Source organism: Camelus ferus, chromosome 8, assembly GCF_009834535.1.
Source record: "Camelus ferus isolate YT-003-E chromosome 8, BCGSAC_Cfer_1.0, whole genome shotgun sequence".
Taxonomy (NCBI): domain Eukaryota; kingdom Metazoa; phylum Chordata; class Mammalia; order Artiodactyla; family Camelidae; genus Camelus; species Camelus ferus.
In genome coordinates this window covers 47,677,754-47,702,371 of record NC_045703.1, presented here as the reverse complement: position 1 = coordinate 47,702,371, position 24,618 = coordinate 47,677,754, and the positions used below count along the sequence as shown (strand labels likewise).

The following is a 24,618-nucleotide window of genomic DNA, read 5'->3' as shown; positions in this document are numbered from 1 at the left end:
ACCGTATTATTTACAGTCCCTATATTAAGACCGTATCTTGCAAAAACATGATCTTCTATATCATGTGTAAATGAATGAACAAATAAGGAAATAAGGAAACACTCAACTAAGGCCCATGTCAGGAAATAGATAACTTTCATTTCACGAAGTTTCAGACTGAATCCGGCACACAGCATCAGAGATTTCCACGTCTGCCATGACTCAGTGCATGGCTTTGGGAAAACCTTGTAATTTCTCCATACTTCAGTTTCTCACCCTATAAAAGGAGTATATTGCTTGAAATTTAATTCCCTCACAGCAGTGAGAGTTTTGATTCAACATTTATAAAAGGCTTTTTAGCATCCCTGATTAATAGGCAAAATACTGTCGTAGCTGCATAATCCACTTTCCAAAAAGTATAAAGGTAACTGGTCAAATCTGATGTAAAATAATTCTGTACTTGAGAAATAAATACCAGCTATATTTGTTACTTCACCATTCCGCTTTCTAAGTAATAAAAAGTACTTCTGACAGGAAAAAGTATCACATTAATATTCAAGCCAGTTGAAGTGCTATCATTACAGGCTCACCTACGCTGGGGGAAGGGGAGTTGTTTTGTTTCTCCAGACTACACTGCGTGTTTATATGGTAAAGTCAGGAATGCTGGGCATGGTTTTGAAGGCCTCTAGCGTATTCGTTGGTTTCTGGCATTCTAATACACTCTACTCTTATAACCATAAAAGTACTCTTGAGTGCTTCTGGAAATATATAACAAATCCTTAATCAATTTAAGAGTGTTTTAACTGCATACATGAAATTTCTTGGGAGGAAAATGTTAGCTATTCCACACACATACAGTACTTAAGTTAGCAAGAGAGTTCCTTCTCAAAGGCACAAAGCAGTTTCCCCATAGTAATATAATTTTCAGTTTTATGTGCCTAAGTCCTATTGAATCCCTTAGAATAACAGGAAATTCTACGGGCAAAAAACCCACAAAAATCGATAGCCATATTTATCCAATGCTGGAGGAATAAGTTAGCTATTTTGAGTTGGATTACTCTTTTAAGGCACTAGATAACCCACGAATGGTTAGCTAGAATCTTAATTAACTAGGAACTGCAAGAACTGAATATTCTAGAGACAGAATTTTCTCCATATAAGATTCTAACAATAAAGTCAACTGACTGATACTACTTTATTTTAAACTTGATGCTTTACTAATATACTTTAGCCAGGACTTAGGTAGCAATTCTCTGGATTTCGGTGCATTAATTAATTTTCACACTGAACAGATTATAACATTTCACAGATTTAGAAATTAGTACACTGATAAGACATAGTTGATATTTTGATATATGGTAATATTTAACATACATTTAGAATGGAGTGATCTCATCTATAATAATACAATGCCTGTGCCTTTCATCTATGTTTAAAAGCTATAGTAATATACACAAGGTGTTTAGAACTCTGTTTGGCATGTAGCTGGCTCTTAATAGAATAATAATAAACAATTCCTCATAGATTCTCATCAATAAAATCAGAGTCAAAGCCATTTCTCCTAACAATTCTTATGTAACTATTTTATACTGCTAGAAACATGTTGTGAATATTATACACACTGAGTTTTTCTCTTTCTACCAATTATGAGTTTAGGAACTATCAATATACATAATAATCATTCACGTAACAGAGTAGTAACAATTTTCAAATGAGATATTCACCACGTATAACATAGATGTGTTATGTATGTGGCTAAAATTATTTGCTCTCATCAGTGAACTCTTCAATTAGTGTATGAGTCTTAAGGAATTTACTACTATAAACCTTCTTATTAACCAGAGCACAAAATGTTACAATGTTCAATTAAGCATAAAATTTTCCCCTTGGCTTTTATGAGAAAGATGCAAGCATCATCAGATGGATGCAAGGTGTTAGAACCTTTTCGAAAAGTATTTTGGCATCATTGATGCAAGATACACATTTTCTCCTATTAATCCTACATCTAGAGTTTTACCTATAGGAATTTGGGGCAGATATACAGAAAGAGATATAAAAATCATGATTGCAACACTCTTTATAATATTAAAAACCTGTAAGCAACCTAAAAAGATACCAAGAAGGGAACAGTTAAAGTAGAAAACATATTCATACGTTAAACAGAATTCACCCAAACTACCATGTACTGATGTGGAAAAGTGTTCAAAATACAGCAAATCAAAAGCAAGTTTTAACTGATGATCTATTTTGGCTTAAAAATGTAAAGTAAAAATAAACTAGATCCTCACATAATTCTTACATTTACACATGTACAGAAAAAATGTCAGCAGGGAGGGGTACAGCTCAGTGGTAGCGCACATGCTTAGCATGCATGAGATCCTGGGTTCAATCCCCAGTGCCTCCACTTATTAAAAAAAAAAAAAAAGTCTGCAAGGAAGCATACTGAAATCCAACAATTTGCCCTGATTTGTGGAAGGTGCAGAAGATGGATAAAGTAAGGGACACCCACTTTTTATTTTAAATATATCTGTATATTTTAACTTTTTAGTAAAGTATAATACAGAAAGAGTAAATGCAAATCAAAAGTAGACTGCTGATAAATTTCAAATCAACACCACCATGTCACCATCAATCAGATCAAAATAAAGGGCATTATCAGCATTCCAGAAGCCTATCTCCTGGCCTCTTCCAGTCACGACCCCTAAAGATACCTATCATATCTGTTTACACAACAGATGGATGACTTTGGCTTAAAAAAAAAATTGATTAAAAAAACAAAAACAAAAACCTTGTTTCAGCAGCAAGAAGGGTCCTTTTCTGAAGAGTAAATACTCTCGGTAGTTTGATCTAAGAAATCAACTCAATGTATATACTGAGCATTTCCAGTGTCTTTCCAGTATAAACTCAGTTCTTCACAACAATTCCCTGTTGACACACACTAGAACACGCGCTCAAGCAGCTCAGTAACTAACTTCTCCAAGGTTACAGGGCTGGCGAGTGGCAGCAGGGCCCCGACGATACACACAAAGGTAGTCTGATTCCAGTATTCACAACTCCTGGACGGATTCAAAGATAAACAAAGGCAGCAAGTTGTAGATTTGGGAACACCAGGGTGTCTCCAGCACGAAGTTCTCCTTTGAGCTTCCTTTTGAAATAAGTCACTTAACATCTTTAATCCATTATTCGTCTGCAAAATGGAGTTAGGCTAAACTCCTCTTCTGGTCTGATTCTCTGATAAATCGACCTACTAAAGCACAGAGCAAATTAGGCTTCATCACGATGCCGTGCAATCACATACCACATTCAGAAATGACTCATACGAGGAAATAAAACCACAATTTTTGAAACTATTGGAAACAATAATTTTAATTTAATGTTATTTTTGGACACAGGAGGTTTTCTTTTCCCCCTAAATAAGCAAGTTGGTGGTTTTGAAGGGTCTTGCTCATCTTTTTGTGGAAAATGCCTGGAAACAAACCACTAGAAACTAAACAAATTTTTCTTCCCAAATTGTGCCTGAAAAAAGACCGAATTTCTCTCACCAAAAGGCCACATATACTTTTAACAGATACCTCTAGGATTTTTTGGTCCCCATATTTTGAAACATTGACATAAACAAATACAGAACATGCCTCCTCCCAGATGAAATCCATAATTCTGAGGGTTAAACATTCTTCAAAACAGCATGACATGTATCTCCGCAGAAATCAACCAAAGAGGCCGAAGTTTGTTTCTAGAGAAAACTGGAAGTAGGAAGACCATTAAACCTTAACTAGAATCTGCCTTTTTAATTTCAGTTTATTCAAAATGCCAGTTCATGCTGGCCATATCTTTTTTCTCTAGAGTATCAGTAACACTTGAGTACAAATGAAGCTTTAAACAAGTTAAAATAAAAAATAACCAATAAACTCGCTTCTATGACTGGCCACAAAAAAGAATCCATTTCCAAAATGTGAGGAGGATTCATTCTTCGTAGCTGTCTGGCTTTGGATGTCAGTCCTTCGAAGACATGCAGGCAATAGGGCAGCTAGTGAATTTCCATCCATATGCCCAGGCACTGGGGCTACAGAGAGGGAAAGAACTCAGTGAGTCTGTCTCTCTACAGACTCACATAAAATTAGTCCCAGCACAATGTGCTCTTATATTAATAGTCCAAATAAGGTGCTATGGTATTACGGAGAGAAAAGAATTAATCCTGCCTGGGCCTTTGGGAAGGCTTCCCAGAGGAGGTGACATTTGAGCTAAGTCTTGAAAGATGAGTCCATTTTTTTGTCCAGGTAGGCAGCAAAAAGTAAGAGGCAAGTAAGTACGTTAAGGGAGTTGGGGCAGTGGAGGACGAGGGTGATGAGAGTATCCCGGAGAGAGAAAAGGAAATGCCTAATTGTATTTTATGTGATGGAGCATTCTTAAAAATAAGTAAGCCTTACATTCATACCCACCATACAAAGAATCAACGCGAGGAATTGGATATGTGACTTGAATTTTCTGGTGGAGGGTGGGGGAGGGTCTCTGATTTATGAACCCCAGAAGTGTTCATTTGGAAAAACAGAAATTCTGGTTTACTGACTATTCTCCAATGACTCAAGGGCTACCAGGCTTCCTGTTCAATGTCAGGCATAAAGTGCCCGGATGGACTTGAGGTTTGCTATGCCTTCTTTGGACTTCCTGTCAATATGTGGAGCAGAACTCTCCTCCATGGTCTGAAAACTCATGATTTAAGCCCCTGACTTACAATCCCCATCGAACCCCCTGGAATGACCCTCATCTGTCGCTGGGTTACCCAGCACCCACTTCATCTCTCTGCTAACAAGTAGCTGTGAGGAGTCTTTCTCCTTCTTAGAAAACAGGAAGACATTCCGGTCACATACAGTATGCTATATTTGCAGCCATTTTTCCCCCTTAAGAATACACTTCAAGGGAGAGGGTATAGCTCAGTGGCAGAGCACATGCTTGGCATGCATGAGGTCCTGGATTCAATCCCCAGAACCTCCATTAAAAATAAACAGATACAAATAATCCTAATTACCTCCTCCCCAAAAAATAAACAAAAGTTTTTTTTTAACTTTTAAAAAAGAATACATTTCAAAAATTAAAGTATAAATCAGAGGAGATGTAACAAAGAGACAGATAGACAGTGAGTTCATTTTCAAGTATCTCTGCCCTGCCTGCTTTGGCATCAATCAGTAAATGATGTGAAATCCCTAAGTCAGTCTGACTGCTTCCAGGTAACATGATTACCTGTCTAATGCAATTAAAGTAAAACCACTAAATGAGACAATATACACGTGTGGAATTTCAAGTATCTTTGCAATTTCTAGTGAGATTTAAAAAAATTCTCTACTGTTTAGACCACGTATGAATATTAGTCTAATGATGAATTTATAATATTGATTGCTTCATACTTCAAAATAATTTTCACATTCAACCCAAAACTCACATAGGCGAAGTTATCCCTTCACTTTATGTTAACATTATATGTTCCCATTTTGTTCTTTTCAGTAATTTTTGAAACATCTTTCTTATATACCTAAACTAGGCAGAGGTTAGATGTAGCAATCAGACTACAGCCACATTTCCTTATAGTCAACTGCATATTCATAGATAAAATACGTTATGTCAAGATTAAACCTACAGAATTAGAACTTAAGCTGTAGATTTGGTAAATCATCAAAGGAGGTTTTATATGCAATATGTTCATTTTTACTTTCTTCAGACTGTACCAGTAGTATTAAACTCAAGATCCTGAAACTGGTATAAACTGAAATCTAAGATACAAAGTTTCATTTGAAACTTTTTTGTTACAAACAAACAAATGATTTAATTGATAAAGTATTTTAATCTTAGTCAGTTGTGGTTATAGATAACACTTTACTTTTTCTGAACCTACAGACTATAAAAAGTAAAAGCTTCTTATTACTGAATATTTATCTATGGGGAAAGACAAGTTTTTATAATGACAATTGTCACTAATAAAAGTGACTCAGAAGTATCTACTAACAAGTAACAGCAAAATTTTTAAAACAGACATTTAGGTGATTCAAATAAATATCTACTTCCTACACACTTTCCTAAGTATCCTGCCCCCCCCATTCACATATTATTTCCAGAAAAGGAAAATATGCCAACGACAGTCAATCTGTGTAAAGCTATCGGTAAATCTCTATGTAAAGTTTATCTATCAACACAGACCAGTTAAGAGTTGTTTGATTTTGTGTTTAAACTTAAGAGGAAGGTATGAAGATTCTCCACACTTGACTGAAAATAGAACAATCCTATCATGCCGTTGCCTGGGAATCTTTTGACTGTATCAAGTGATCTTAAGATCTACTTTAACTACGGGTTCTCAACCGGGAGCAATTTTGCTTTCAGAGGACATCTGGCAATGTCTGGTGACACTGTTACTCAGGGGAGGGTGCTGTTGGTATCTGGTGGGTAGAGACTAGGGATGCCTCACGATACCCTACAGCGCACAGGACAGCAAACACACACACACACACACACACACACACACACACACACCCCTCCAACAACTAATTATACAGCTCAAAATGTCACTAATCAGACTTTGAGGAATGCTGGTCCAGTAGACTGAGGGAGTCATGCACAGTATCAGCAGCATCCTCGTATTTTTTATACAAATGCACCTGACAGCAATTCCAGGTAAGCAGTGAAAAACAGGACTTTGGCAATTAACACTTTAACTTCCCCTCCTTCCTCAGCCCCACTTGCTCATATAGTCATTACATCTGAGTCCAAAGACCAAATGATCAAGTCTAGAAACAGAGATGCTAATGACTTCCTACTGTCTCTGCAAAGATAAGAATCTTTAATGTTGGCTTTCAAAAAGTTTACGGAGTTCATCAAGCCTACTGTCACCGGAAAATTATAAAAATTCTTATAATTAGAGCCTTCAGGCTCAAAAAAAGCAACTGGGGAAACAAATATTGGCTATAAAACAAGAGTACCATTACAGAATATGCTTATAGCAGCTTAGGGTAGTTGAGGAACCAGACAGATGAAAGCCTTTAAAAATCTGGGTTACTGTATGTGAAAGTATTTATTAAAAGAAACACTGTAAATGGCCCCAAGTGAGTTTTCTAATGTCTTCTCTTATGGCTCCAAATACAGCCTCAGAGTCGCCAAGATCACCCCAGAGTATTAAGTTTGTACTTAGACCACAGGGGACTCAATTTATGGTCCCCAGTCTATGACCCCAGACAGGACTTGCAGCTCTAAACATCTCTAGAATATTTTGGATACTCCAATGGAGGGTACACAATCATATTCATAATAGCTAGTGCTCATATCAGACACTACTTTAAATGTTCACATGTATTTACTAGTTGAACTTTCATAAGAACTTCATGAGTATGTTTTATTACACATGAGAAAACTGAAACAAAACCGGTTGAACTAACGTGCTCATCATTAGAGAGTCATTAGTGTCAGAGCTGGGGTTCAAACCCAAGCAGCCAGGGTCCGTAGCCTTTGCACTTGACCACTGTGACACAGAAATAAGTGGGTTCCTCAGATTTCAAATGCTAAGAAATACCCATCTCTCTAGAGATTTTTCAGGATCCTTGGTTTATCCACTAGATCACTTCCCAATGGTCATGTGTGAAATAAATACAACTCTACATCGTTACACTCATACATATAAGCTGGGTTGATTCAGAGACGCAACTCTACAGAACAACACCAAAAATCCCTGGGGTTGTTCTTAAGGCTGTTCTGCCTTGTAATCATCACAGCTACTCCCACTCTTCCCAGTCTTGTGCCAGAGGATGTCCAGTGCCACCACCACTGCTTTCATCCCCATTTCCTTCCCTCAGTCACTTAATAGGAATTTACTGTCCCTACTTACTGGAAATATGCAAATACTGGTAAAAACTTCAGTAAATTCTCGGCCTAGAACAGGATTTAAACTCCATGTAGCCTATTAATGTTTCAATGCGGCAACTGCTATGCTGAAGCTGGAAACTGGGTGCTTTCGGAGTAAAGAGACAAGAAACATTCAACTCAGCCTCTGGCAGTCAGAGGAGGTAACATTTTTGCATCTTGAGTCTTGAAAAAGAAGCAGAAAAGGAAACTTCAGGGGGAGAGGAAAGGTATCTTCCAGACAGAAAGAACCACATGCACAAAGAGATGAAATAGAAATGGCCTGGGTGCAGTCAAGGGCTGTACTTTTCCAGGCAGCTGGAGAAGGGATTTCTTGTGAGTGGCTGGTGAGAGGTGAGAAGGCAAACTCGAACAAAGTCCTCAGCATGAAGGGCCTTGTTGATCCTGCTAAGAATTTTGGAATTTGTCTGTAGACAACAGGGAATTTTTTTTTTCAAAGAATTTTAAGTCAAGGAGGGACCTGATAAAAACTGTGAACAAATGTGGTTGAACATTTTGGGATGGGAGAAGAGTCTTGGAGACAGATCCAGGATAGACGAGAATGGTCCCCCAAGAGAGACAGTCAAACTATCACGACTCTACAAAGGGAATATAACCAAGTGTGTGTAGGACAAGTGTCCCCCTAAAGCTAACATGATAATCTGAGGAGTAAACCTGTGGCCTTGGCTACTGGTTAATTCACTTACCAGGCTACCCATTTCTATGACTGGTACAGGGCAAGAAAAAGTGGAACTTATTATAATAATAGACTAAGAGTCCCAAAGTCTTCCGGATCATCCAAAGTAGAAAAAAATCTATTCATCTCACTATAATTTTGGCAGATCTTCAGCAACACTTATAATAGAAAAGCATTTAATAAGCATTTACCACGTGCCCAGAACCTTGCTAGGTAGTTTCATAAATGAAGCCTTTAAAAACTAAAGTCAGCAATTAAAAAGACAAAACAGACCTAAATTAAACGTTTTCTTGGGTTAACTAAGAAAAACAAAACAGTAGCACCATCTTAGTACCCAAAGTTCATGTACAAAATTTCGGTAGTACTGATGTTCTTGACAGACCCACTGAAGTTTGCATTCTTAAGTTACATACTAGAAGCACAATTTGAGATTCCGGAAAACCTGCAAGAGGAAATTTGAACATGACTTGCCCCCCTGGTAGTTAAATTTGGCTAGAATTACTAGCGTCATAACCATTTGTGAATACACATTTGCATCAAAATGTAAAATTTTAAGTGAAAGGACTTAGCTGATTCAGAGACCTGTTGATTCTCCAAGTCATCATTTTCAACATCCTGGACACAGCAAGTTAGAAATATTCAGTCTCTTAGTTGGAACATTCAGGTCTTTTCAAATCCTCTACGTGAGGGAGTTTAGAGTCAGAGGTGAAACGCAATGATTAGATCACCCTGCGGGGTCTATGCAAGGTATATGACCTTGCAGAGAATAAGCCCTCCGGGTATGTGGTACACCTACTTGATTAAGGATAGAATTTCAAGTTTAATGCTGTTGCTTTTGTGAGCAGAATTAAACTTAATGGCATATGAATGTAAATTTTTATGATTTAATTGTAGCCTTTCACAAGAAAGGTCCCTTTCATTTTAAAAAAGGAGTAAAGAGTAACAGAAACAGTAGTAATAATTTACATGAGAATCTAAGGTCAAATCAATTTTTGCCACTGCTGATGCTTCTTCATTAGGTCTTTAAAGGAAAAAAGACATACTCTAGTAAAACAAATCTTGGCAGGTACAAATTCTATGAACCTCATTCAGACCTGTAATTCTATGTGGGAAACATTTTGACTACTTTTGATTTCTTCAGTACTAAACTGAAATCAAGTTGCAGATCGGTTAGTAAGAATATTCAAATTATACAAGGGTGAATGGACACACCTTTTGCTGATGTATTACACTGGGAGATACTTTGCCGTGTTTGAGAGTTGCTTTTTATTCTCTTTTGGTTTTCAGTGGATGACACGTAACATACTACAGCAGGCACTCTGAATTAACCCCTTTCTTTAGAACACTCAATTCTCGCAGCGATCTTCACACCCTGGATGACCCTTAGAGACAATGGGAGGTGCCAATGGTCGGAGGCAGTGTTGGTGTGTGAGCTCCAGGCCACCCACAGCCTGCTTCACTAAAAGCAGTGGACGTATCTTCAGTGGGCACAGAGTCAGTTTTCACTTGAACAAAGGGGTCTGTGGCTAACCATGTAAATCAAAATGAAAACCACTGCTTCGTTGGAGAAATACATTAAAGTTATTAAACAGATTATGAACAGCACAACAAACATGTTCTCCTAGAGAAAACCTTAAAAATGCAAAGTCTGATATGTACGTATATGGAAAGTATTTCCAAAATATAAGTGAGCCCATTATGATTTAAACTTGTCTCCAGAAATTCATTACGTGGTCCTCGTTAGTTGGCTCAACATAAACATGTAGCTCTGAGATTCATAACCAGCAGTCAGGCTTAAAACAAGAGAAAAACTGTAAACCTGATAATATCTAACTAAAGGATAAAGTTTAAAAAAGCAAAGGAAAATTCTACATGTAAGTGAAATGTTAAAAAGATCTAGACCCAGGTTCTTCACATTTGGGAAGCATTCTAGACTACCAGTTTCTCCAAATGAAATCATTTGCCACCAGCCTTCATGATTTTGGCTATATTAGCCAAGCACTTGCTCACTGTTACTTAATACGTTTCTTTAAATAGGTGCTTTTAAATATTTTTCTGCCTCAATCCTTTTTTGGCCTTGTCTTAAACAACATTATCCATGAAATTATAGGTTTAATATGAAATTTAACATATTTCCCTAATATCCTTAGAAATAAATATATAACTAATAATATAAAAATATAATGTTTGCTTTGGGAGGAGGATATGGTTCAGCGGTAGAATGCATGCTTAGCATGCATGAGGTCCTGGGTTTAATCCCCAGTACCTCCATTTAAAACAAAAGTTCTAAAAAGTAAATAAATAATGTTTGCTTGGGTGCCACCTAAAATGAACTCATATATGACTGATGGGAGCAACTGCCTCATGCAAAGTTTGATGGGGGATCTGGGTTCGGACTGCAGAGCTGACTTCCTGGCTCCAGTCTACTGCATGATTGGGTCTCAGTTTCCTCATCTGTAAAATGGGAATAGTAAAGTGCCTAAAGTGTTTCACAAAAAATAAATCCTCAGTAAATGTCAGCTAGGATGTGATGATGATAACAACTGATGATAAAAACGATGATTACTTACACAAATAGAAAGCTTACAACGATACAAAAGCTGAACTGATAATTTTTATTTTAAACTATACTTTAAGATCTAAATAAGAAAATATACCTTAGTATGAAATTTTAAGATGGCTATTCTATATATTGGTTTAATGCAAGTTCACTTTGAATGTATTCAAATGCAATCACAGCATTCAGACTTTACCTAAAAATTTCAACCTAAAAGAAATCTACCTGTGAAAAAAATGAGATTTAAAAATCCTAACATGATAATATAGTTCTTTCTCTCATAGCCCAGAAACACATTAAAATAAATTTACTTACTGTACATACATAAAAGCTTTAAAAATATGAGTTGTATTTCCCCCAACATTTCACATGGGGGAAAAATTAGAATTCCTGACATTTTAACATGGTGTTACTCTTCATCAGCCATGCACCGAAATCTCAGGGTGAGAAAAGGGCCAGACCAATGCTGAAAGGTTTCAAATATCAAACTATACTATTATGTCAGTGCCCTAAGATCAATTAGCACCTTTCAATGACAGGAAAGGTTACAGTGAGACTTAGAGGTACACTCTCTGAAACTGTTTTAAACCACCATATAAATGTGGTTTTGATAACTCAAAATGGTTACTATTTTTAAATTCATCGATTCACTTCTTCTTCTTGAAGAGAGAAAAGGAATCAGGGGAGTAAGGGTAGTGGTACTCATTTTCACTACTACTCTACTAGTAGAAACATGGACGGGACGTGCTAAGAATCACAAACTTCAAGAGGAAAATGGCGTATCACCAAGGCATAGCCTAAAGTGCAGAGCCACAAGCAATATTACATGACAGTAATGTTTACAAAGCCTGCAGACCTCTTACGAGCAATAATCAAAGTTGCTTATGCTGCTTTGGAATATGTGATTCTTGTTTATTTTCTTCCACTCAGGTTCAAACTAAGTGAAGCCAAGTTCAGCTCCACATACAATTTAATGCATACTGGGTGTCCCTCACGTTAAAATACATTTAAGTGCAAAATGCAGTCTCACACACACTGCAATTAAATACACCATTGCATCTCACTCATCTCTAGGACAAGTGCCTGAAAGAGCATGTCATTTCTTAGCTCACTGGGAAAAATTCATGAGAAGCAGGTACACTGCAAAGTCATCTTATTCCGCCTGGTGTTGATTGCATTCACCCAGTAACTTGTAATAAAATCTCCCAAAGGTATTTCTGAATACAATTAGTTTAAGATACTCTGCAGGGAGACACATAAGCGTTCAGAGTATGTAAGAATATTATCCACTTGAAAAAGAAACTGTCATGATTATATTCTCACTGAAAAAAATAACAAGGTGTTTGATAGATGTTTTGTTCAGCTCTTCAATGAGAGGATTCAGAACGACTTTTGATAACACACTCTTCTATTTGTTTCTTAGATGAGTGATCTGAAATATTTACAACCAGACAGTACCTAATTTTAGGTTTTAAGTGCTTTAACAGCTCCATGAAATATGACCAGCAGCTGCAATACAGAACTATGGTGAATAAACTTCTTATAAAGGGGGGCCTGTTTTTACTAAATGTTCAGTGTTCCTGCATTTACCTAACAGAGGGAAAAAAAAGATAATGAAAATACAATAAATACTTGCACTCTTAAAATACTTAACACTTCACTAAGTCTTGAAAAGGATTATCTCCCTTCTTCTTGAATTCTGTATGCAAAGTGTGAGCTGCCGGGTGAAATAAGTGTAATTTTATTATTTGAGAGTTAGAATGTGAACTTTGGAACATCCTAACTTTTCATAACAATAGTCATGGTTTTTCTACCATTCTACTTTTCTAAAAATTCAGGACAATTTAATTTCAGTACATAAAATTTAAAAAAATGAAATACCAAACCACATAAATATATTTTTAGACATGGCATCAGTCATTTAGAGCTTGCAACAGAGATTGAAAACATGAAACTAGACACTCCATTTCCCGTGGCTATGTAAAATTTATTTACACCTCACATCACAATATAAATAAAAAGGAATCTCTCAGAAATGGAGGGTTATTTTTCTTTTCATTTAACTCAGAGGTTTTTTCCAAAGAAAAAATAAATTCCAGCAAAATGACAAACTACTCATCTACCAGTTTCCCCTCAAAAAAGAAACTTTTATGTAAAGACAGTTTTTTTGATCTGCCTTCTACAAATCTTCTAGAATGCAGCATCTGCATTTCTTAAAAATAATGATTGTTTTTATTCAAATGTCTTTTTATACAAATCTCAGCGTTTTTTTAAATCTTCAAACTTGAACAGATTACTTAAAACAAATATTTGCTAAATATATTCATACAAAAAACTTCATTTTGTAAAGGAGAAACTAAGTCTCTAATATCCAGTAAAATAAATCCATATCCATAAAAAAAAATCATCAAAGAAATCTTTTTATTTCAGTTATAATTGTGAAACAACTTCTAATTGTTGATGCCCTTAAAATGTTGAAGAGCATCCTATTTTCAGGAGGTAACTGGCAAAGAAAAACTAATTTTTGAAAACTGCACTGATTTTAGATCTTTACTTATTATGAAGGACAAGGATATATCCCTAATAATCAGGAAAAAGGAACAGTTTTCAGATAATCTAATTATGTTACTTTCAAAGCTATAACTGTCAAAGGTTTTAACTGTCTTTTACAGCCATTTTTAAAAAAAATTGGTTTAAATATGAATGGCTTACAACTTTTAATGAGGCGGAACAAACTATTTTTATGGTTTATAATAACAATAAAAAATGAACGTAGTTATATCTGCATTTGGTATCGTTGCCCTAAAAATCAGATTCTGGCAGTCTAGCTCCACACAAAACATTTTGCCTCTTCTTACTACTGCTATATATTTCCTGGGATAACGTTATAATGCACCCTACTATGTATCAAATACTTTGTTTTAGGATTTTTCTCCACGTCCCCTTTCCTAGTTTTGGGTTCTTCAACTATAAAATGGCCAGAAGTATTTTAAAAGACAAAAAAAAGGGCAGTGTTTCTGCTTAAAACCTAATTCTACCCGGGGAAGATTATCAAGTACAATCTCCTTGTCCTGAGGACGTTTTTAAAATAAAACCAAAAACAATCCTACAGACAAAAACCCATTCTCAACTTTCAATACCTATCAGTCACCTACGTGTAAATCAAACTCCAGGAGCTGCAGAAGGGGAGCCCGCAGTGGTTAAAGGCTCCTGAGACTCCCCTCTAAGTCCCGCAGGAGCGCGCACCGAAACTGACTAACGCCCGAGGGTGCAAAAAGTGGCCGCGGATGAGAAGAGGAACAAAATGCCATATTCGAGAAGATACGTTTCGCTCCATCAATTACGTCGATCCCAGGGTGCCAAGCCAAAAGGGGTAAGAGAGAAAGAAAACTGTTAAGTATGAGCTCTTAATGTGAAACCTAACCTGTTGGTTCTCTTAGGTATCAGATTTTGGAAGTGTCTGTAATGACAGCCAGGAAAGCAAATTAATGGCCAACGGCCCACTGGGTTTGAACACGAGACTCCTGTTACCTCCTCACAGATCAAGTACACAACACACACGCACACGGAGGTGCTCCACGTGGAACTGCTCTGAAACCAAAACACACGCCCTGTCGCTATTCTGCACTTTGGCAGAAAGGGCCGAGGGACCTGCACCTACCTCCTACCTCCACCGCCCTCAGATTTAGATTCATGAATGACTCTGCCGGCTGGGCAGTGCAGGGCAGAGACGCCGGCGGCCAGAGGAGAAAAGACCGTCTACAAACGACACCCTCCCACACACGCACTCACCCAAAGCATGAACCCCATTAGCTTTCAAGGGAAGGGGAAAGATAGGTGGTGGCGAGGGGAGACGCTGCCATTCCAACTAGGGAAGGGATGACAAAAATTAAACCGTGCTCTCCGGTTTCGCCACTACTCTGCCGCGGGACTCGGTCCGCAAATCCCCTAATAGCTCCAAGCTGTTCCGAATAATGTTCACAAAAGAAAGAAGCATCTTGAAAGTGCTACCAAACAAAGTCCTGGCTGCTGTGCGGAGCAAAATAAAACAGTATGCGCATCTACTTCCAAAACCCGCTGAACGACGCTAAAGCAGCGAGCCGTTTCAAGTCCCACAACCACCCCAGACCCAGCAAGCTTTGTAACGAGAAAACCTGCTCGCCCCGGCCAGGTTCCTCCGCTTGGCGAAGTTATAATCCCTCCACGGCATCCGCGTCCCAGGCCAATGAACGCGACTCCTCTGACAAGGCGCCTCTCATTTCACGGACCCTGGCAAACTGCAGGAGACATGGTCCACGCCACATAAAAACTACTAAACTGGGACGGCCGCAGTCGAACAGCCCTGTTGGTGCCTCAAGATTAGACCAGAAGCACAGAATGTATACACGAAACCAGTACTATGAATACCTCCATTGGACCAGGGTCAGCATCCTTGTGTCTGACTTATCTAGGGGGTCATCACAAATTAATAAATGTCACAAGAAGGATGCGGGGAACACCCAGGCGCGCGCCCCTGCGAGGCGAGGACGGAGTGCAAATATAGAGCAGTGCATCCAGTTCCGCAAGGACTCCGCCGGGGACAGAAAGGCTCGTCAGGGACCCTCGGGGCGCCGGGGCATCCTCCAGGGCAGAGTGCACCGCTGCACTCCGAGCGGCCCGGGCCCTGGGGCAGGCGGCACTCAGCCATCAAGCCCCCGCGGGGCCCCGGGCGCCCACACACCGTCCCGCTGCGCGTCCTCAGTCCCCAGCACTCTGCGCCCACAGCAGAGCCGCGCGCTTTCCGGGGGGAGTTTGCGGGATCCCTCAACTAGGCCCCAAGGGCCCCAGGATGGGGATCTGAAGAAGTACTCACCTCTTGCTGCCCAGACTGCCTCGGGATCCCGAAGTTCAAGTGTCTGCCCCAGCAACGGATCCGTGTGTCCGTATTTAGGTATTTATTCTCGTTCCTTCCAGTGTCGAAGTTTCCCCTTAGCGCTGTGCCTCTGGTGAAAAGAGGACATCCCCTTCGGCCACCCCCACCCCCCAACAAATAGCGTACACAAGTTGGGGAGAGACGGGGCGGGGGGAGAAGCCGGCTACGAGGGGGAGGAGGAAAAGAAAGGAGCCAAAACTCCGGATCGACGACAGAAAAAATAAGAAGAGAGCGCGCGCCCAGCCACCGCGGTCGTCAGTACCCAGCTTTCCCCCCCAGCTCTTTCCTGCTCCGAAAGCGGAGCGACAACTTCACGCGGGCGGGCTTGAAGTTTTGCGCGGAAGCCGGGAGCGGCCGAGCGTGCGCCGCGCCGCGGGCAGCCTCGCACTTGCGTGCGGGGTGGGGGCGGGGGACGCCGCCGCCGGCGCCCGCGGCCACTGGAGGCCGCGGGGGGGGGGGTGCCCCCCGGGGCAGACAGCGCGGGGCGGCGACACTCGGGGAAGCGACTCCTTTTTATTCGACCTCGGGCGACTGCCTGTTGTCATCGTTTGCGGTCCCGCGTGGGGACCGCTCTGGGCCCTGGGCGTCCCCGGTGGCGCCGCGGTAATCTCCGCGCCCTCCGCGCCGCCCCCACCCCGCCCCCACTGGCCTGGCGCCGGCCGCTGCCACCTCCCAGCGGAGGGGAGGGACCCGCGGCCGCACTCCCCTCCCTGGATCGGGGACCCGCTGTCTGTCCCCACCTGCTTCTGCTCGGCAGCCTCCGAGTTGTCTCTAACTCTGCGGCTACCCGATCCCCGAGTGTCGGCCACTACGGGCCCCTCTGCGGAACTCCTTTCCACTTACCCCAAGGGAGGAGACAGAAAGAACTTCGCCTACTTGCAACAACGTAAAATAAAAACCACCCCACGCCAGACTGGGGAGCTTTCTCTAAAGAGAGGAAATACCCCTTTCCGTGAAGATGTATGAGAGGCACGGGTAAGCAGTATGGGGAGAGACTGTGCTGGGGAGGGCCTGGGCCCCTTCCAGCGCTGGGCACAGGTATAGGCATCCCTCCCAGATGCCCAAAGGTCATGCTGCGACGACTGACTTCCAAGACAGCGTCAGAGCTTCCCCAGGCACATTGCTGAAGTGACATTTCATGCGTAAGCCTTCTGCGCATGCATTATGCACCCACATAGGATTTAATATTCTGTATGCACACAAGTATACACAACCAGAAGCCTCAGCGAAGTAGGCAATAAACAATACATAAAGTTTGCATCCATTTAATCACCTCTTAGTAAAACCTACTGCCTGTGTTGGGAACATCTTCAATTGTCACATTGATTGTAAGTGTTTTAATTTATTGAGAATTCACTGAGTGTCAGTGATTACACCGGTCACTTATGGTACGTGTGAGTTCATTTAATTTTCACAACTCTATGGTGCTTATTTAATGCCGTATAAGAAATAAGGAAAACGAGGCCCAAAGAAACCTAAGTAAATGGTCCCAAAGATGAATCCAGTGGTCTCTAAACACAAAGCCTATGATTCAACAAGCAGCCCCCTACACTGCCTTAGATGTGGCCTGAAGGCGTACAAATTAACTAGTAGAAATTACTGCCAAAGAAAATTTAGTTTTAATATATTATCAACTGAATTGTATTCTGTACGAAGTTCAGAAAAAAAATTCACCCTCTACTTCATCTTGGTCTTATGTAACTGACAGGAACACTAAATTCAAAAGCAAAAACAAATATTGAATACTTGTAGTTTTGACTTATTTTTAAATTAGTGGGACATTATCCACAATTATTAACAGGCAATGGAAAAGGTCAGGTTGTAAATTTCAATTGATAAACGTGCTTATTGCTGCTCTCATCACTCACTGGGCGTTCTTTCCTGCGGATTTATTTTGGAGGGCTTAGGCACTGCCAGGCTTAATGTTTCCTTTTCTGGTCTCAAGGTAGAAAGGGTTCTGGCGGTGGGTTTGGCACAAAGAGGAATTGGAGCATGATCTAGAGCACATTCTGGCCTGAAGAGGATGCCAGTTAATATACACTGAGGAGGGAAATATCAATGGACAGGTTTAACTAACTTTGCAGATCTTGTTTTCCCCATTGTACAGGTGAGAAAACTAAGGGTGCAGAATTTTTAGCAACTTGTTAATAAATGGCAGATCTAAGATTCAACAGCCTCTGTGTAACCCCAAAGACCACTCAGCCATGGTCATGCTATTATTAGTGGTAGTAGGGAGAAAAAATGCGATTATTTTTAGTACAGTTTCTATGTTACAGGCAAAATATGCAGTTTAAATGTTTTGTGAATCATTCACTGTCTGGAATGTTCAGTGGCTATAGTAATTAACATGTAAAAATTTAGTACAATGCTAAATGTAATACTCTCCTCATAAGGCCACAGATTTTTAACTTTCATTTTGGTATGAAACATTATGTGTTAATTGGACCTCTAACATAAAAGTGTGAAGATGCATAATTTGGGTAAAATAAAAATTCTTGCTTTAGTACAGCATACTGTTGACACAAGTATAGTCTTTTAGCATGTTTACTCCCTTCTAAAATCATATTTTCAGCAATACCGATCTTGCTTTCAAGTTACTTTCCTCCCACATAATTTTTACACATCTACATAAGAATGTTTGCAGAAGTTATCCTAAAAAATCAGAATTACATCACAATATTAGTTATTCAATTTCTCATTATTACTTTCAAATCCATCCACATAGTCTTTTACATAGATACCACTAGGAGTGATATAAAATGTCACATTAACAGTCCAAGTTTGAAATAAATTGAGCATAAGAAACAAAAAAAGGTTGTATAGGCAGTAATGTGCTTTTTTAGACAAGGCATTATTTCCAGTATTTCTACTGAATACCACTTTTATAATTATTGCCATATCACCTGTAGTATTATTGACTTAATATTTTTTATAAATAAGCAATTTTTATTAAATAAACTTATCTAATAAACGAAACTTTCTATCATCACTATAAATGGAAAACCAGTATAATTTGCCATGAATAGATGACCATGCAGATGAATCTTTTTTACAGAAATTATTTATCCTGTACCACCCAAAATTCTCTCACGTATCAGTTTGAGAAACACTGGTTTAAAGAATTAAACTCCTTATGTCCCTTAGGCTCTCCAAAACATTCTCAAACCTTTCTTTTCCATGACTGTAGAGAAATGTTTAGTACAAAATTTTTTAAATTTAAAATTATTAGTCAATTATTGATTTCTTTGCCTAAAATATACTTGAAGTATCTGAAATTGAGGTATCTTTTTAAATTAATTTAATTTTTTTAAGACAAACATTAAAATTTTGAGGTGGGGGGAAGAGGGGGTATCAGGTTTATCACCTATTTATTTATTTATTAATGTAGGTACTGGGGATTGAACCCAGGACCTCATGCATGCTGTGCAAGCACTCTACCACTGAGCTGTATCCTTCCCCTAATTAACTTAATTTTTATTCTTCTTCTTACTATCTTCCTTGTGGTAAAAATTCGAACACTTCATCAGTCCACAGTCAAAAGCCAAATTATTCTCACGGGAGACAATAGCAGTTACTCATTACCCACCACTTCCTGCCTCAATAAACACTGAGTCTTAGGACTTAACCACTGAGATAGAAACTTTCCAACTGCTAACATCACGAAGTGGCAGCATCTATTGGCTCAATCTGGTACTGCAACAAAGTTCTACAAGGCAATGAAAAGGAAAACGCAGATCAATGGGGAGAGGCGCTCAAAGAGCCTGAAAAGACATTTAGGGAAGGAAAATTATGAAGTCCGAAATCTGCTGGAAAATTCTGGAAGTCATTCAGAAACGCCAGCAGGTCCTACATGCCAAGAATCAGGCCATCATAATATCCATAAGGTCCTGGGTTCAATCCCCAGTACCTCCTCCTAAATAAATAAACAAACAAACAAACAAACAAATAAATAAATAAACCTAATTACCTCCCTCCCACAACCAAAAAAAAGAATATCCATAAATGTTCAACTTCATTTGAGAAAGGCCATTTGTTGTGGGGGAAGAAAAAAAGGTGACTTGATAGCAAAAATCAGTGGAAATAAAAGATTCACTTATTAGCTATTAGCGACTCCTTTAACCAACTCCTCTGGGGCGGGCTGCTCCTGCAGTTATCGTCGGCTGTTTGTCTATTTTTAAAGTGTGCTTGCCACTATTTTGGCATTGGGTTTTTTGTTTAAGCCTGATTAAACAAACAAAGCCCTCTAAGAGCTCACAATCCAAAACTTCCAATTTTTATTGTATTTTAAAGTAACCTTAAAGGAAAACCGTTCCATTGGTAGTAAGAACAAACTTTAGGCTAAAAACTGGAGTAACTGTTACCAAATGCAAGTTCGTGTGCCCAGTGCAGTGAGGCCAAACAAACTGAAACGATGGAGTTTGGAGCAGAGAAAGGTTTCCTGCAGGGCCAAGAAAGGAGAACGGCAGATGAGGGGGACTGGTGCTCAAAAAAGCTGAGCCCCACTGTTACGGAAATGACAGGCCAGTCAAGAAACAAGCACCACTCGGAGGGTTGGAGTACTCAGATGTATTATGCCAGCAGGCTCAGAGGGGCTTCTGCTCCAAAGCTCTGAGCACCTCCAAGATGTGCGTGTGAGGTTTTATAGGGTGAAGTACAAGCTTGGGGTATTAGGCCAATAGGCATGGAACAGCTTTAGCAGCATTATCATCACAAAAGTGGAGGCGGGGAGGCAGCAAACCAACATTCCAAAGCCAGATATGTATCTTTGAAAACCCAGCTGGCTAGCAAAAAATCATGAACAGCAAACCAACACTAATTAACCTAGATTTACAAGTTAGTCTAGCAGAACTCAGATCAGTATTCCAATATTTAGATTTGTGAATTATCTTGTTAGACCAGCCCAGCCTCTCCTTCACATTCCTAGACTTGTGAGTTATCTTGTTAGACCAGCCCGGTTTTTCCTTCACACCACCATGGTTTTCGGGGAAAAGTTTTTATAGACAAAATTTTGAGGTGAGGGCTGCAGGGTGCGTGACTTTCTCCTGATAGGTTAGTGCTGAGTAACAGGGCGGTGTTCCTGGAATCTAGTACTCAGCCTGAAGTCACCATCCTCCACCTGGGTGGGGACCTTAGTTCCTGCAGAAGAACTCAAAAATATTGTTATGTATATTTCTTGAGGAAGAACCAGGGCCTTGCTTTAATCGCTGCACTACAGGTTTCCTGATTGTTCCTCCTTTGTTTCTGCATTCCCTTACTTCTCTGATTAGCAACTGTTTGAGTCTGCCCTCTGGACCTCAGGGAAGGCCTCACAAGGCTGAATGAAGCCTATTTCCTACAAACAAGAAATGAGGGACACGGGAAGGATTCGGACTTGGGAGGGCCCTACGAGGTTCTGCTCGGTTTCAACACTTTACTCACCGAAAGAGAAGACAGAAGACTGGATGCTTGTAGAAATAATCCCAAAATAGATCTCTCAAATTATTCCCTGTTGGTACCTTTAAAGTCCAGCTGGAAGAATACACCATTCTTAAAAAATAAAGTCATTCAGTTGTTTCCTAGTAAATCCTAAGCCAAACCGTTTAAGCTTTGGGAGAGTGGACTTTTAGGGGCCAGTATCAATAGGAAGTAGGTTTGACGCTGTTTTCCTCCACTACTCTGCCAACGACAGAACAAATGAAGATAAAGCATGATTGCCCAAGAATCTAAAGTGCTGTGCTGCCGGTTTTCTAAAATCTATACATGAGCACACTCTGAGTAATTTTGTGCACACAGATCATGCTTAAAAATGTTTTCTACTGGTTTGCGATGGTGAGGAAATCAGATCCGCAGGGGACCTGTTGGGTCATTCTCTTCTGCCGGGCTCTCTGCTACACTTCCTCATTCTTGGCAGAGTCTCTAAAGAAAAGGAAATGCACCCTCTCTGGGAAACAGCTTCATTATATTTACTTTTCAATTCTCTCTTGAAATCTTTTCTCAAGTCCAATCCTTTTAGTACCAGAGTATGCAATTCTACTCTATCCTTCATGTTTACACCCAACCTTCAGCTGTTTATAAACAGATATCATGCCCACTTTTAGTCATCTGTTAGCCACGTTAAACAAATGCAAGGCCTTTTAATCTGGTTTCGGTTCAGTCTCTCCAAGCCCTTAATCATTCTTACTCCTTGCCTCTGAACTACTTCCGGTTTCCTAGATGTTCATTTTTGTCAGAGGTACCCCACGTCGAATGCCTTGTTCCAGGTGTGGTCTCATTAGCATAGTAGAATGAGTTTTACGGGTTTTTTTTTTTCTTCTAGAGTATTGTGTTTTGACTTCCCTGCAAATTCCCACCAACACATGAAAGTATCATATTCTAACAAACTTAAGTGTATTTTTTTTCTCTATTTTCATCTCACATGGCGTTTCTTTTAGCGTACTATAACAATCCTGATTTCTCCCTGTACTTCAGAGCACAATTTTTAATGAAAAGAGTAGTCAAAATGTGAGTAAGATCACTATGTTGTCCTTTTGATTGCATTGGCTTGTAACTATCTACATGTAAGAAAGGTACAATTAATCTTTCTTATACAACTCTTTATCCTATATCCTTATGATATTTATCTGCTTATGAAAAATGTCCACTGATTATAATTTGAAAATCCCCAAAGGCACAATTCGATGATTGTTGGAAGGAGGACGTTTACTTTATGGATGGCAAATGAATTGACTTGGTTTTTTAAAGTAATGCATTTGGAATTGTTAACTCCAGTATCCATTTATTTTATAAAATCTCAAAGTTAGGAAGGTTGCTACATTGCAGAAATCCATTTAAACTGAATGTTTTTGAATGAAAATATAATATCACTGAAAACTATAACGAAAGCTTTTTTAATGTCCTTTCCTTCTACTATATTTTAGAAACATTAATACAATGTTTTTCAATTTTAGGTATATGATCTCAGCACCCCTTCCAACATGCATTAAAATGACTTTTTTCTGTTTACCTGATTTCCTTATTTTCCACCAACCCTCTCAGAAATAATGTCAGCACTCAATGTAACTACTTCTAGACTCTAGTAAATCCTAGAAATCTGACTTCTGCCCCCATCCCTTTACTGAGACTGCTCTCTAGAAGACCATCAATGGTCTCTCTTTTTTTTCTTTAAGATCATCAATGGTCTCTTAATGGTCATTTCTTAGACTTCATCATCTCTGACTTCCAGGAAGTATTTGGTGTCAGTGACAGCAGCCTTCTGCTAAGTCCGCTTTCGACTTCCATGATTCAACCTCTATTATCCTCTGTTGCTACTTCTCTGGTGCCTAGAGAGCGTCCTCTTTTCCCTTAATTACACTCAAAAATAGACCTAGACATAGGTTCTCTTCTCTTTCTTTGCTATTTTATCTCCCTTTACAATTTGATTCATTCCATAATCTCTTCTTCCACCTCTAAATGGGCGATTTAAAGATGTAAATCTCCTTTTCAGAAGGCTGGGCACCCTCAGCTGCAGGTCCCGTTAGCATCTCAACGGGAGAGAGAAAATGTCAAGCTTCTTGAACCCACACCAAGCTGAATGCATCAACCCAGCCTGTCCCACCAGCCCTTCCCACCATCCTCTTCCTAAGTTAATTTTGTCAATGGCATCACCTTCCTGAAGGCTCAACACTGAATTCATCCTTTACCCGCCTTTCTTCCCTTCCACAGGCAATAAGTCAAGAAGACAGGTTTATTTGGCATTGGTATTGTCTCCTCATCTGTCCTTCCATTTCTTTATCATAGCTGCCCCCCAGGCCCAGTTCCACATCCACCTCTTATGTCACCATCAGCATCCTCTTGCTCTAGTCTCTTCTCTGCCATACATCATACAGAGATTAGTTTTTCTTCTCTAAAGTACCTCTTCTCTTGGTTAAAAATCTCCAGGAGGACCCAAATGTCTGTTTAATAAAGTACAAATACCTTAACCCAGCTGTGACAACTGTCCAGGGCAGATGTGGCCAACCAGAATCTCACCTCTAACTTTCCTCTGCACACATAGTACCTTGTATCTAGCACTTGATAAATATTCACTGAAAAAATAAAATTAGATGCTTAAATGAAGGGTGACCAAATCTTCCAGTTGATACCATGATTGCAATTCAGTGTCAGGGACCCTCCTCCTGTATGTTTTATTTGTGTGTTTTAATCCAACTCATGCAGGATCCCTTTTGAGCAATTTGGTATACCCTCTAAGCCCAAACCAATTCCCTCTTTTGTATTCTATGTTTTACTCTTCCACATTAGCAGGGATAAAGTGTTCTGTATGTGTCCTAGAGTTCAGGCTCTGTGATGAACCATCTCAACTTCATAATGAAATTTCCAAAGCAGTCTATGGTTCAAAAAACAGAGACTGGGGTACATGGCTGAGGAGGTGTGCTTGAGGACAATCTGCTGAGACAGGAAACTTCACATCCACAAATGAGGAAGGGCTGGGTTAGAGAAAAGCAGAAGGGGAAAGGTTCAGGGTGATTGCCTTTGGCAGTGCCTCACTAGTGCTGGGGGACAGAATAAGCACTCTCTATTATTGCCCTGAACTAGACGAACTGATCCAGCCACGGAGACCCTGTTAACTTGATTTTAACC

The 24,618-nt window shown here is 39.7% G+C and overlaps 1 protein-coding gene across 9 annotated transcripts in view; it reads right to left on the bottom strand.

Annotated features, from left to right (window-relative positions):
* EYA4 (EYA transcriptional coactivator and phosphatase 4) overlaps positions 1-24,618 on the bottom strand; it is a 282,139-nt gene that overhangs the window by 227,216 nt on the left and 30,305 nt on the right. For 8 of the 9 annotated variants that reach the window (XM_032484955.1, XM_032484954.1, XM_032484957.1 and 5 more), the window contains exon 1: positions 15,964-16,078. The exons of the other annotated variant lie outside the window; for it this stretch is intronic. The gene's annotated coding sequence lies outside the window, so the exon portion shown is untranslated. Of the gene's footprint in view, positions 1-15,963; positions 16,079-24,618 lie in introns of those variants that run through there. 9 annotated transcript variants of the gene reach the window in all.